The sequence below is a fragment of the Patagioenas fasciata genome, chromosome 1 (assembly GCF_037038585.1).
Source record: "Patagioenas fasciata isolate bPatFas1 chromosome 1, bPatFas1.hap1, whole genome shotgun sequence".
NCBI lineage: Eukaryota > Metazoa > Chordata > Aves > Columbiformes > Columbidae > Patagioenas > Patagioenas fasciata.
In genome coordinates this window covers 173734949-173749305 of record NC_092520.1, presented here as the reverse complement: position 1 = coordinate 173749305, position 14357 = coordinate 173734949, and positions in this window count along the sequence as shown.

The window sequence follows — 14357 nt, the reverse complement described above, 5'->3', positions numbered from 1 at the left end:
TAGTCCCCAAAATTTGAATGAAGGCGCCACTGTTGAGAAGACCTTAGAATTTGACTAACAGGCTAAAATGTACACATAGAAACATTCTTATCCCTCTAGTAGTATAACAGGGTCTTCTCACAGAGACATTCCCTACAATACAGGAACCTAAAATCACTTCTCCACTCCCAGTTTTGTGTGAGATGCATCTGTTCTATACCAGCTATTCCCTGTGGCTGTGAAGGCAGTGAAGAGTGGATGGATGCCTGCCTATGACAAAAGAAGAATTAAAAGGAAGAGGACCAATTGATTACGACAAGTAGTAGGATTGAAATTAGAGCTGCCAAGCATTTATCTTCTCAATCCATTCTGTTTACCCCATCCCTTAATGTTGTCATCCTCTGCCACTGTTGCAACATACTCTCCTTCGACTGTTTCCACTTTTCCATTCTCTAATCTTTCTTCCAGCAGTCTTTTGTGTGCTTTCGTTCCTCAACTGAACTAAGATTCTAAGAATCTGCAAGTGCTATTACCAGCTCATGTTCAGGGGCTACATGTCTTGTAAGCTCTAAATTAAGTGTTACTGAAGCTTTGTTTTCCTTTGATCCCAATTAGTTCCACTGTTCAGGGGACAGGATTCATTATTTCAACTACTTGTCAGAAATTTTCATTTTGCTTTGTCAACAGCTATGAAACGTATCTGTTCTGTAACTGCAAAGTCCATTGCTTGTGACTGAAGTATCATGAGCAGGTGCGAAAGGGTATTCTGAGCTGTTTATCAATCATTTGCAAGTACAACTGGCTTGCTGTGTACTAGATTTATCCCTTCCAAGGTCAGGGTGTTTTATGCAGATTCCTAGTTTCCATTCATCAGAAATGGCACTGGAGAGAGTTAAAGCTTAAAATATATAATGTTATTTCTCTTCTAATATCCTCCAAAAGTGTCTTAAGATTTTATTTACAAAAATAAACACTGAAGACCAATTTGAACCTGTGGTAATAATACAGTCACCACAGAATAGGTATAACAGCTATTTTATTCAACTCAACCAATTTAAAATATATACATAATAATAACGTTTTCCGTAATTTCCAATAGCATATGGTATTAACATCGAAATGGAATAATTGGTACTTTTCCATTATACCATTCTGCTTCTTGCTATGGATTAGAACCGTGGTTTTACTTACTTGCTAGTTCACCAGTAGAGTGGTGAGAGTGGCTCCCTACAATAGGAACCCAAATGTTTTAAGGGTTTTATTTCCCACTCAGGATGATCCCTTCATGATGGCTCCACTCTGACCATGCGCACTCTTCAACTGCTTCAGAGAAGCCTACTTCCACCAACATACGGCATGTAGAGAAGTAAAAATACGTCTGCCCATTAGCCTAACCATGACCGCGGTGAAGCTCATGAAGGGTTGGTGCGCCGCATCCCTGAATTCCTGATCTCTGCTTTTACCGAACAACCTATTTTCATATATTTTTTTCAGAGCCGTGGAGCAGATGGTGGTCCCAAAACCGTGCCAGGCACAGCTGAGAGCCCCTCCCGGATCAAAAGACAGAGGGGAGGGCAGCCTGGGCCAGGAAGTGCTGGGTGGCCCACACACCGTGGGGGTCCCCAGGGCCTTCCGCAGAGGGGCCGCCATTGCGCCCGCCCAGCGGGGACGGGGCGTACGGAGCTGTCACCATGGCAACGGGCGTGAGGTAAGCGGCGTTGCCTGGCAACCGGGGCTCCGGGCACGAGGAGACTCTGGAGGGTTCGGAACGCGGCCGGTGGAGCTGGGGGAGGGGAAGGCGGCTGTTGTGGGGGAGGGGAGGGAGCAGGGGCCGTCTTGAAAATGGGCCCGAAACCAGGCAAACGGAGGGTGGAAGGATGGGCTGAGGCAGAAGAGGTGCAACGGGTGTCCATAGGAAGGTGCTGGGCGTCAGGACAGCGTTAGCCTGGCACCACAGGGATGGGGGGGAGCGCTGCCCACATCCGTCGCCTGTCCTGCAAATCTGCCCTGTGCTCCCCTCATCATGCTACAGGGGAGCAGAGCCAGGGCAAGCCGAAGAGCGTGTGGTGATGTGAAAGGATGTTAACCCAATTTTGGTTTTGTTGGTGGAGACCAAGATCAGAAAGTGCTCATTGAGCGTATCGCTCTCATGCAGCTGAGTTGCTTTCTACAGGCATGTCACCGGGGCAGTACTTTTATTTTTTCAGTAGGATTAGTCATGCCAATAGGTAAACCACAGTTAAACCAGAATGAGTTTATGGAGACTTGGTGAGATCTAGACTTTGCATCCCAACAAGAGAGGTCACAAGTGAGAAACATCCAGAGGGAGCTAATGGAGACAACTCAATGTCTGTATAATGACAGTTACTTTTCTTTGGGTTTTTGAACTAGATGTTATGAAAATTTGCAACTGGCTTGCACCAACTGAAAGGCTAGGACACAAAGTATAGAATTACAAGGGTAAATATGTATTCACTTGTGAAGTGTACCAGCCAAACTGGGGCATCCCAAGAGCAGTTTCACACAAGGTTCTTGTACCTTTTAAGTGTTTGGTTATTGTACCTTTCAAGTGTTTGGTTACAACATGATTTGACTGATCACTAACACAATGCTATTGATTACTAATCATGGTAAAACTTCACAAAGCAACTAAATTTCGGATGCATTCTGGCTGCATGTCTATTGGTCCAGACATCAATCTTGCTATAGTTACTTATCTATGATGCCAGACAGTGCTGGGAGGGTTTCAAAGACGTATTAGAGGGGCTATAGGATGCTGACATTGTCTTGGCTGTTCAGGGGTATCTTTTATCTGTCAGGGACACCTCTAAGCCTCCAAGAAGCAAAGTCTTTATTTCCAGGGCTGGGCTGTCCTTCTGGTCCATTCCATGAGCTGGACCATTAGTTTGTTTTACTTAAGGATGAACAATGCTGATGTCTCCAGTAAAATTCTACTACCTCATTACATTGCAGTGTATAATGTGAACTAATCTATATTAACAAAGTTAATACAATTTCATACTGCTTGACATAATGGTTAGGGAAAGGAATTTTCATAATGTAGACAACAGATAAGAATGAGATGGTGTAATACAGGGATCTAATGATGTCTTGTACATTGATTCCTCAGGAAAGGCAGCTGATGGTTATGATGCACCTGTAAATCTTCACTGAGTATGAATTAAGAATTAAAAAGTAAAATAGAAAAATGTGAGGAAACATACAAAATTGGAAGAAAAATAACACTGACAGTAGTAGAATATTATCCTGTCTTTCTCCATCTCTAAATTATATTATCTCATATGAAATAGTTTTCAGGTGTGATACTTCCATCTCAAACAAGTACACCATTACAGAAATTTGAGTTCAGAGTTGTCTGAAAACATTGAGTAGAACAAGAATGAAAAGTTGAGAATGTTTTGTTTATAAAGTATTAAGTGACAACAGCTATAAAAGCTATGAAAAATACCAAGCAGCACAGAGATTTCGTGCTGACTTTCCATTTGTGCTTTCAAAAAACATGTCAAGGGCATGTTGTGAAAACTGAAAGACATGGCACTGTGGATGTACTAAATTACAGCAGTCAGGAAGCCTCTCCTATGAAAAACGGTTGAGGGAGTTTGGGTTGTTCAACCTGGAGAAGACTCTGGGGAGACTCATTGCAGACTTTCAGTACTTAAAGGGGGCTCACAAGAAAGATGGGGACAGACAGGGGACAGCAGGGCTTGTGACAGGAAAAGGGGTAATGGTTTTAAACTAAAAGAGGGGGGATTCAGACTAGATAGAAGGAAGAAATTTTTTTTACAATGAGGGTGGTGAAACACTGGCACAGGTTGGCCAGAGAGGTGGTAGATGCTCCATCCCTGGAAGCATTCAAGGTCAGGTTGGACGGGGCTCTGAGCAACCTGATCTAGTTGAAGATGCCCCTGCTCATTGCAGGGCGGTTGGACTAGGTGACCTTTGAAGGTCCCTTCCAACCCAAACTATTCTATGATTCTGTGATTCTATATTCTAAGATATTTCAAATAAAAATGTATCCATATCCACTTTTTATCTTCTTGAATTTTGTTCTCCTCCAGGCATTAAAATTTTATCTCTTGAGTCCACAAGAGAAACCAACTCTGAGCTTTTCCCATTACTATTAAACTGTGCAATGGGAAAGAATTTTCTAATTGTTTTTTTTACAATTCCTACATGGCAATCTGAATTTCTGGTACTAGACCTATTCTACAAGTCTTTGGTTCATCATTTTAGGATGGCCATTTTAGTATAAACTTTCCTACTAACTGTGAAGTGGGTATGTTAAAGAGCAGCCGATGAGGAGCCATGCTAGAAGCAAGTATCTAGGTAGACTCACTGCCATAATGCTGAAACAAAATTTGTGAAGTTCCAGATTTAGTGCCACATCACCCCCAAAATCCTTTGCTGCAGAAAAGCACAAGCTATCCCAAATTATTCCGGCATCAGAATTTTCCTGTAAAGTACAAGTACTGTGTCTATAAGGTTTTTTTTATGATTTGTCAGCACACGTTATAGCATTACTGAAGTGTAGAATTTTATTTCTGGTTTCTAGCTGATTTGATAAACTTCCCTGGCTTTCTATTTCCCTGTTTTTTGCTACTACCAGCACCACTTGGTCAAATTATGGTCTGCTGCACTAGAAAAGAATGCATGCTATTCTTTATAAGATATATGGAAGAGAAAAATTCCATCTGTAAGGAGACCTTGTCTCACACCTTGAGTTTAAAGTGAAAACACATTTAATATAAAGCACAGAGCAGTAACATTTTTGTAGTCAACTATGCTATTGAAAGCACCGTATTTTATTTAATATATCCAACTTTTGCATGTGCCCTTTTTGACAGTTCCATATGAAGGTGTGGGTTTCCTCTGCCCCACACTTTACCATGTGTATTGATATGCTGATTTGTTAATATGTAATTCTGATTTTGTAAATTATGTCATAAGCTTTAGGGTAGTGAGAAGGCAGGCCGTTAGATCTTTACACTGCTAAATGACACTTGCACTAATCATGAAACATTTTAAGAAGAAACAGACTATGGATCGCTGATTCAGGAAGCTTCAGGCTTACTCAACAGCTTCTTGTCCATGATTCTGTGACTGTATTTTTTGGAAGTGCAAAGGTGTCAGGCCCTGTTTTTTGACCAAACACCAGTGTAGAGATCTGGAATGTGACTTGCATGCATCTTCAGTAAAGTGACAGACGGAAATCATAAATACTAGAATTATACTGATTAAAAGTAAGATCCAAAGGGAAAAACATAATATCATAGTATCTTATAAAGATGTGTTGCAAGTATTGGATTTACTGTAGATCTCTTCAGAAAAAATACAGAGTTAGGATTCAATAATTCTCAATTCCACAATTGAAGGAAAAGGCTAATTTTCCATGACACTTTTTCTGTGAAGCCTATTTCATATATATGAGTTTTTCAGTTACCCACAGATTCTTTTTTAGTTATTAAAAAGGCAAGAAAGGTGCTAGTGTGGGAGAGAAAGAGGAAACTTTCAGAAAGTGAAATGAGTTTAAAGCTTTTTTATGCAATGGCTGCACTTAGATGTTCTGCTTTGAAAGAGTACAGGCTTGATATTTGGTTAAAATTCATAATACAATGACTGTAATTACACTGAAATTATAGCATAGTTACACCAGTAATTTTTTTTATCCTGCAATTACCACTAATTCACATAACCACAAAGAGCATGGCTGGGAATAATTATAGTGTGAACACAATGGTTCATGTGAACACAATGCACATCCGAAATACATGTACTTACTTATATACAGACATATATACAGAGATGTGATTGTGTGTCTGTCTATACATATATGTAGAATTCAGATGTAGAATACAGATACATGTGTTGCATAGAATGGGAATAACTGGAATACCTGTATAGTTACTTCATATTTCTATTGGTGTCAACTAATCATTAAAAAGCATGACCTTACTGTAACCAGGTATCAACTGGACTGAAACTACACTGTAATTCATCGCTGTGTGATTATGTTGATATCCCATATGTTTAAAACACAAAACATTTTAACTATTTCACATCATTTTTAAAGTTGATATAGTGACTTTATTCTAATCTCAATTACTTGCAATTTTTTATAACGTGTATGTGCTGAAATTACACATTTTTAAAAAATCTCATCATTGAATTATTTGAGTATGATGAAACAATTCTGAACTCGGTTTCGATGTTTTTATAATTCAAAAATAGAAAAGACATAGAATTTTAGGTTTGTAATATTAGTTTTCTATAGTAAGTACCGAGAAGTCGCCACAGTTTGAAGCTATTTAGAAAGACTAAGATATTCAATGTTCCACATTATTAGTGGCATGTTTCACATTAGCTTTCACACTAAATTGTTGAAAAATATTTAAGTTTTTACAGTGCACTAACAGTTCCACTACAGAGTGTAAGGAATGCTTATAATCTAAAGAGTAAGAGAAAAAAAGACAAAGGTAGAACAAAATAGTAGCAGTGATCTTTTTGGTTTCATGATTTCTGTCTTGTTTTTTCAGTCTTGGGGTGTGGCTTTGTCTCCCTGCTTTATATGGTAGAAAACCGGAAGGGACTGGTTGCAGGAAACACAAAGAGAACAAATGGGAAGGACCACTGGAGGCAGGAAGTGCAATGTTGACAAAAGAAGGAAGTGAGAGCCATAGGGGAAGCAGTTGGTCAGACAGGGTCAGGAGAGTTAGGAACAAAGAGTTCTGTGCAATGACATCATCGGTGAGCCCACTGAAATTACTTCTGTGACTATGTCTGCCAGCATCAAACTCTGGTGGAGTCCTTACAGGAAAGTGTTTACGCTTCCCCTTAGTTCATGTAAACAGTGACGGTGGGAAGATGACTGCATGGAAACTACATCAGTGAATGATGAGGTGTGAAGTAACGATTTTTGGCCTACAGCAAGGCTAAGCTACAGCTGAAAACAGAATGCAGGTGAAAAGGACTTATTTGTCAATGTCCCTGCAATTCTACTTCTGCATATTTGGTAGTTAAAGTAGAAATGTGTGGCTAAGTCAAGATACGCATTTATCATTCAGGATGCTTTTGCAACATCATCTCTGTTGCGAAATCCCACTGGTCGTGATAGTTCAGTTTTAACAGCATGTTCCTCTAACTTCCTCTCTATAGGAGCAAGAAAGCTAATGCAGCCGTGCACACTACATACTCTCCTGCATTATATTATTGCATCTGTGAGTGGAGGGTTATATATTCAGATCCCTTGCACAGCTGCATGTGCGCACAGCAGCATGGCAAGGTAGTATTAGATACTTGGAATGAGGCTCTCATTAGTGACTTCTCAAGAAGACTCACTTTGTAAACTACCAAGCTTAGTCAGTCAACTTCTAAGCCTGTGTACTATTGTGGTCACCTTACCTGCATGCAATAAGGTCAGGTTAATATACCTATGAAAACATATGTCTTTGAAGTACCTGAACCAAGCAAGGCTTAGCAATATTTATGCCCATTATACCATTATATATATATTCATCCGTGAACAGACTAGTATGTTCCTAAGTGGACCTTCAGTTTCTCACATTTGTGTGGTAATAATTAGAGCATGGGTGGGTCTGTTTTATGATGGCATACATAAATATGTAATGCTATTGGTATGAACAGTGTAGACAACTGAAGAATGTTATAATGAATGTGTAACAACTCATTTCCTCCAAAGAACAATTATTACAGTGAGTAACTTCTAACACAGGAAAACCTTCATTCTGAAATGGAACCATGCCTGAGGTGGGATGGTACTGGACAATCACATAACCATTCCCTCTTTTTAAGTACTTTAATGTGCTTTTTTATCAAACCTATTAAAATGAAATGCACAGGGGGGGCAGAAATCTAGTCTTTTTCCTGAAGCGAATGGGTTTTCCTTGGCATTCTCCTGTACAGGCATGCTAGGTGGTGACAACTGATTTAACTTGAAACTCAACATAAGAACCTTAAATATGAACAGCTCACTTTTATAAATACCCAAAATCAAGAGGCAGAGAAGAGGGAAAATGGAATGCAAAGACAAACTACACCATGTTAATGCTGGGCTATCCTACCAGTTGATCACTGGATGTTGCATTTGCCTTCTGATCTTAAAACAGACAAACAGATGATAAGATGTTTTTGAGACTGCCGTACTGTAGACAAAAAAAGTGTAAGTTTTTAGGAGGTGAGATCTGTTTAAGAACCTAGAAATATGGTGATGTTATTTGTATGTGTGCCTGAATCCAAGACACTTTTCTAGAAACATTTTTTGGGGAAAACCAGCAGCTTCCTCTTGATATTACAAATTAATTTGTCTATCTCCTTCCAAAGACATGCTTTGCAAGAATTATTTCATTTTTTTCCAATGCAGAACAAACAAACAAAAAAAAGAGGTTACATTGAAATGATTGAATGTACATAATAAGAAAACAAACAAACAAACAAAACCTAAAAAAGATAAAATTTCTGGAAGGCAGTGGTGGTAATGATGCCCAGGATACAACATCAATAGTCTCCTCTTAAGTTAGCATGGCTAACAAAAGTGTTAGAAGACATTTGAAAACACACCAGTGAGCCAAAATGAAAGTACAACAGCCTCAGGAGTGTTTATTCTTCACCTTGGAACCCACTTATTCTTTATAAAGAAGACCAAAGGGAAACTAATGAGTCAATATGACTCACATAGTTTCAGGAAATGGCCATATACTCATTGCCAGATTATATCAAGAGGAGAAGGAATGACCACATTACACCTGAGGATCAACACAGTAAAGACCTGTGTAACCTTCCTGGTGGTTTCTTGCTTCCCACAGCAGCACTGTCAAATATATCCAAGAATCTGTCACTGAGTCATCTCATCTGTTCCAGTGCTGCACAGATTAGAGTCCTGCAGGAAACAGGGTCATGTTGAATGCATATATGTGTTTCAAATGAGCCATTGTGCTGCCCATTGCTCTCTGTACAGCATTCCTCCACACCTGGATCAGCTTCTCTATTTACTTGTGTACACCTTTCTCCTGTCCTGAGATCATCTTGACTTGATGTCACCTTCCTGTTCTAAACACAAGTGCACCAGGCAGTACAAGTGTTTGTAGTTACACCTTGTTTACAAGTATATGCAGAAAAGGGTACAGACCTTATTAAAGTGACCACACTTTTCTCTCCTTCTGTGCTTCAGTATAGCCCTATCAGGATCCCCTGGGAAGATCCCTGTTCTTTTGAGAGAGGATCACATCCAATCCTAGCTGAGCAGCTTCTGAAATCTCAAGATCTGCAAGTGGCTGGCAGTGCCAGCACTGGAGGAAGGGTATTTATGGCACATGGACTAGAGCTATTACAAAGCAAATGGCCACTGGCAGGACTGCAATAAGGGAAAGGGCAACACCAGCACTTCTGTTAATGCTGTTGACATGATCACTCATACTACATGGAATGAATTAAACGTTTACAGCAAAGATGACCAGCAAACCCCAGCAGAAGTTCTATAAAGTTTGAAGTTGGTTCCACAATGTATCCAAACAAATTCAGCCCCTAATGAAGTGGTTCCTGTCAATGTGTGGCCCAGAAATAGAGATCCAGATGGTACAGATACTCCTGGAAACCAGGTGAAGACAGCCTGAAACTGGTACGCAGACATCATCTACCATTACCTGTTGTGTATCATATCCCTTTACAGAGAGAGCAAAGCTACCTCAGTCCTCATAGTGTTTGGGCACTGTCACACTGTGAACAGTTACCCTCTCCACATCCTCAGGTTCTGCCTGTACATCTCAGTGCATGAAAACTGTGTGCACCAAACAGTTACATTTTCAACAAGCTCATTTCACAGGGAGATATCCTGCAGCATTTGTGTGGAAACAGGAAAAATACAGGGGGGAAAAAAACAGGAAAAATAAATTTTCTTACAATACTTTTATTTACCTTTCACATTTTAGAATGCAAACTGACAAAATTAGGTTTCCTTGAATGCACTGTAAGGCACTCACTGCAATTATTTGTATTTTACTTGTATCTGTGTATATCTTTGCCATGTGTGTTAAACTTTGACAAATGTTTCACAAGACAAATGGTACCTTTTCTAGTTTGCCCACAGTGTGTTCCTGCTAATTCAGCCTAGAGACTTCAATCTTGCAAACAGCATAATGCACATTTCCAAAAAGGACAGTGACTTTTGAATGAAGCCATTCTGCCATCTGAAACACATCTCAAACAACACCTTCTACCCAGGCAGCCTGTAGGTCTGAGCATGAAATTATTACACAATTGTGGCTGCAAATTCCTCAGATTCTCTCCAAGCAAATACCAACTCTGTATAGGCTTGAAGGTTCCACAGAAATGAGCTGCAAGTGAGAAAAAAAAAAGAAGTCCTTTTCAAGTATTCTTCAAACTGGGAATAGGAATCATCAACAACTGATAAAATACAATTTCATCCTTGCTGGCAGTTGGCCTAGTATTTTAACAATAAAGATTTGTGCGGGTTTTTCTTCATTTCCACCTGCACACTGCACTCTTAATAGACAGAGGCTGTCATCTGCTGGGTACCTGATAAAGCTCTAAGGAGGAGAGAGGGATGAAGGACAAACTTGCTGAGCTCATATCTGCATCTCAGCAAAATGACCAGAAAGCTGACAAAACAAGGCAGGTATTTCACAGCCTTCCAATTGGAATTTATTCAGTACATATCTATCATAACATTTCGAAAAGTTTTTCTAAAACTGTTAAACATTCTTAATATGAAACTACCTTCTTCTCTTTTCACCTTCTTAGTTCTCGTTCTATTCCAGTGGACATGAAAGAAAATAATTATTCTGCTATTTTTTGCAGCAACTTTTCAGTATTTGAATTGTAACCACATTTCCCCTCATTCTTCATAGAGTAAACATGTCCAGTTATTCCAACCCCAGGTTAAGTTTCCTAGATTTCTTAGATTTTTTTTTGTTAGTCATCTTTAGATTTTCTCTGACATGTATATTTGCTTGGAGTGTAGTGCCCATATCTGGACATACTATTCTATAGCTAAGAATTTAACAAGCTTTCTGCTTGCTGTAAATTGAAAGGCTCACCGATAATATCATTGTTCCCAATGCACTTTATCATTATGATGTTGAATAAATAATATTTTTACCATGTAAAATTCTTTTCAGGAATTTTACTGGGAGTTCACTGACTTACAGTTTCCTCCTATTACATCCATTTATATAGTATTTAAAAATCGTTTCTTCGGTTTCCTTGGTATAAGTACATTCTTTTCCCATTGCTCAAACTTGATCTTTGATCAAGGACAGTAACTGCCTCGATGAAGAGGCAGAAATTGTGCATATCTATCCTCACAGGTGTGGTCAGTTAACCTTGGCTAGATTCCAGGTTCCCACCAAAGCCGCTTTATCACTCCCTCTCCTTTAGCCAGATTGCGGGGAGAAAACATGATGAAAGGCTTATGGGTTGAGGTAAGGACAGGGACATCACGTACCAATTACCAGCACAAGCAAAACCGACTTGATTTGGGGGGGGTGGGGGCAATCAGAGTAGGATAATGTGAAATAAACCCAAATCTTAAAACAGCTTCCTGCCACCCCTCCCTTCTTTCATTCCTGGCTTCTCTACTTCCTCCCCCCTGCCCGAGTGGAGCTGGGGGATGGGCAATGGGGTTTGCAGACAGTTCATCACAAGCTGTCTTTGCCACTCCTTCCTCCTCACACTCTTCCCCTGCTCCAGTGTGGGCTCCCTTTCATGGGAGAGAGTCCTCCACAACTTCTTCAACATAGGTACTTCCTACAGGCTGCACTTCTTCATGAACTGCTCCAGGATGCGTCCCTTCCATGCGGTGCAGTCCTTCAGCAACAGACTGCTCCAGTGTGGTCCCCCCACGGGCAGTCACAAGTCCTGCCAGAAAGACCTGCTTCAGTGTGTGCTCCTCTCCATGGGGTCACAGGTCCTGCTAGGAGCCTGCTGCCATGCAGGATCTCTACAGGGTCACAGCCGCCTTTGGACATCCATCTGCTCTGGCGTGCGGTCCTCCATGGGCTGCAGGTGGGTATCTGCTCCACCATGGACCTCCATGGGCTGCAGGGGGACAGTTGGCCTCGCCATGGTCTGCACCACAGGCTGCAGGGGAATCTCTGCTCCAGCACCTGGAGCATCTTCTCTCCTCCCTCTTCACTCACCTTGGTGTCTGCAGGGCTGTTTCACATATTCTCACTTGTCTCTTGGTGCTGCTGTTGCACAGAAGGTTTTTTTCCCCCTTCTTAACTATGTTATCCCAGAGGCGCTACGACCATTGCTGATGAGCTCAGCCTTGGCCAGTGGCAGGTTCATCTTGGAGTCAGCTGGCATTGACTCCATTGGACATGGGGAAAGCTTCTGTCATCTTCTTATAGAAACCACCCCTGCAGCCTGCCCACTACCAAAACCTTACCATGCAAACACAATACAACAGGCTATTCAATCGATCCAGAAAGTCTCTCCACCTTTACGTCATAGGCTGCTACCTCTGCTACTGTTACTGAGCAAAGCACAGTAAAAACCTGCCACCCAAAGCAAATACTACTCAGAAACCACCACCTGATCATAAGTCCCTCCACCCGCCCAACAGGTTTGTAAATGAATTGCACTGTCACTTAGCAGGTGATCAGTTTGTAGCCAAGCAACTCCTCTATTTTCCAAACGATCGGTAAAAGGCTGACACTTTCATCCACAGGAAGTGGATTGTGTGCTGAAATCTAAGTTGCCATGTATGTTGTGTCTCTGTATTGGTACCCTGAAGAAAAACAACTATTCCTACTGCAAACTCCCAGTTGCTGACAACAGGAAAGAGTTTAAGCCTTTTGACTCTTGGTTTCAATTCGGTCACCTAAAAACCAGCAACACTCATAACTACGCTACTGGTTAGTGAGAGGCAATCATCTAACCATTAGAAATTGCAGTCCCTAACTTGTTTCACACATGGTAAGAAACAACTCCCTGACAATAATCTGGTCCGAACTGGTCACAGTTCCAAAGACACTCAGTCTCCAGCATTGTGGAAATGATCTGGCCATTTATTTAGGTACTTTGCATAGCTTTAATTATTTTGAAAATCTGCCTTTTACTTTTATAGACTTTTAATGGACAAGTTTAAAATCAGGCTATTTTGTGATCTTAAGTATTAAAAACAAAAAACAAAACAAACAAAAATCAACAACAACAAAACCCCACAGGAACAAACCACAAACAAAACAAAACACTCCCCCCCCCAACCAAACAGGATCTGAACACTGGCTGGCAGAGTTACAGATGAAAGAATTCATTTTAGTGATTGTTTTGATGGAAACAGTGTTATGATGAGCCCATCCTAAATAGGGAGAATTCTGAAGAAAACAAAATCCAATCTTGAACATCCAGGGTTCAAACCTCCTGCCTTTTTCTGTTCCCCCTAAACCATTTTTTCTGTGCTGTCAACAGAGACCTGAGGGGGAGAAATCTGTGTTATTGCAGCTGAATGCTGGGGAACACATTTGTTCCTGAACTGTTAACAATATCTGAAGACAGTCAGGAGACCAAACATTGGAGATGACCTACCTGGATGAGGAAGAAATTGTCAAAACCAAACCCCACACAATCCTCAGGTCTTCAGCTGGCAGTGCCAAATCCAAACAGCTCACGTTCACACAGCACTAGAGCGTGATATGTAAACATCGTGCTACAATTTCGAGATGTCCTTGGCTGAGATACCCTGCTAATACAAATTCAGAGGCTAACTAACAACATGGGACAAATGGTGCTTAGCAGTTGAAATCCATTACAAAGCTATACAGATCTACTTTAAAGCCTGCACTAAAGTGATCACATAGAATTCAGAATTTACAATATATACAAAAAAACCCCAAACAGATGGAAAACCTTTCCATCACATACTGCAAAAACTCGCAGAGGATGAGGCTGTGGTAAGAGAAAGACACAGCTGAGAGGCATTCACTGATCTGATGCCTCTGTTGGACATGGCTGATGAAGAAGCCTAACTGGCTGAAGCTGAAGAGCTGAGATGGATCATTTTCCACAAGGACCCCAGCTGAACCCTTTTCTTTGCAGTACAGAGCTCATTTCAGCCTCTGCATAGTTCACCCTGTTCAAACCCCTCTCTGTGTGACTTCTCTCTAGTCCCAAGCAAGTAGTCTTATCCCCTTAGATGAGAGGGGTAAAATCTGCAGCCTAAATAGAGGTCTTCTGACCTCTGGATGTGACTTACGTTCCCCAGGGACATTGTGAGCATTTGATAACTGGCATTTTCTAACAAAGACACATTTTTAATGCTGCTGCAAGGGAAATACACTGAATATGTCCAACAAGAACCTGCATAATTATTTTCATATGGA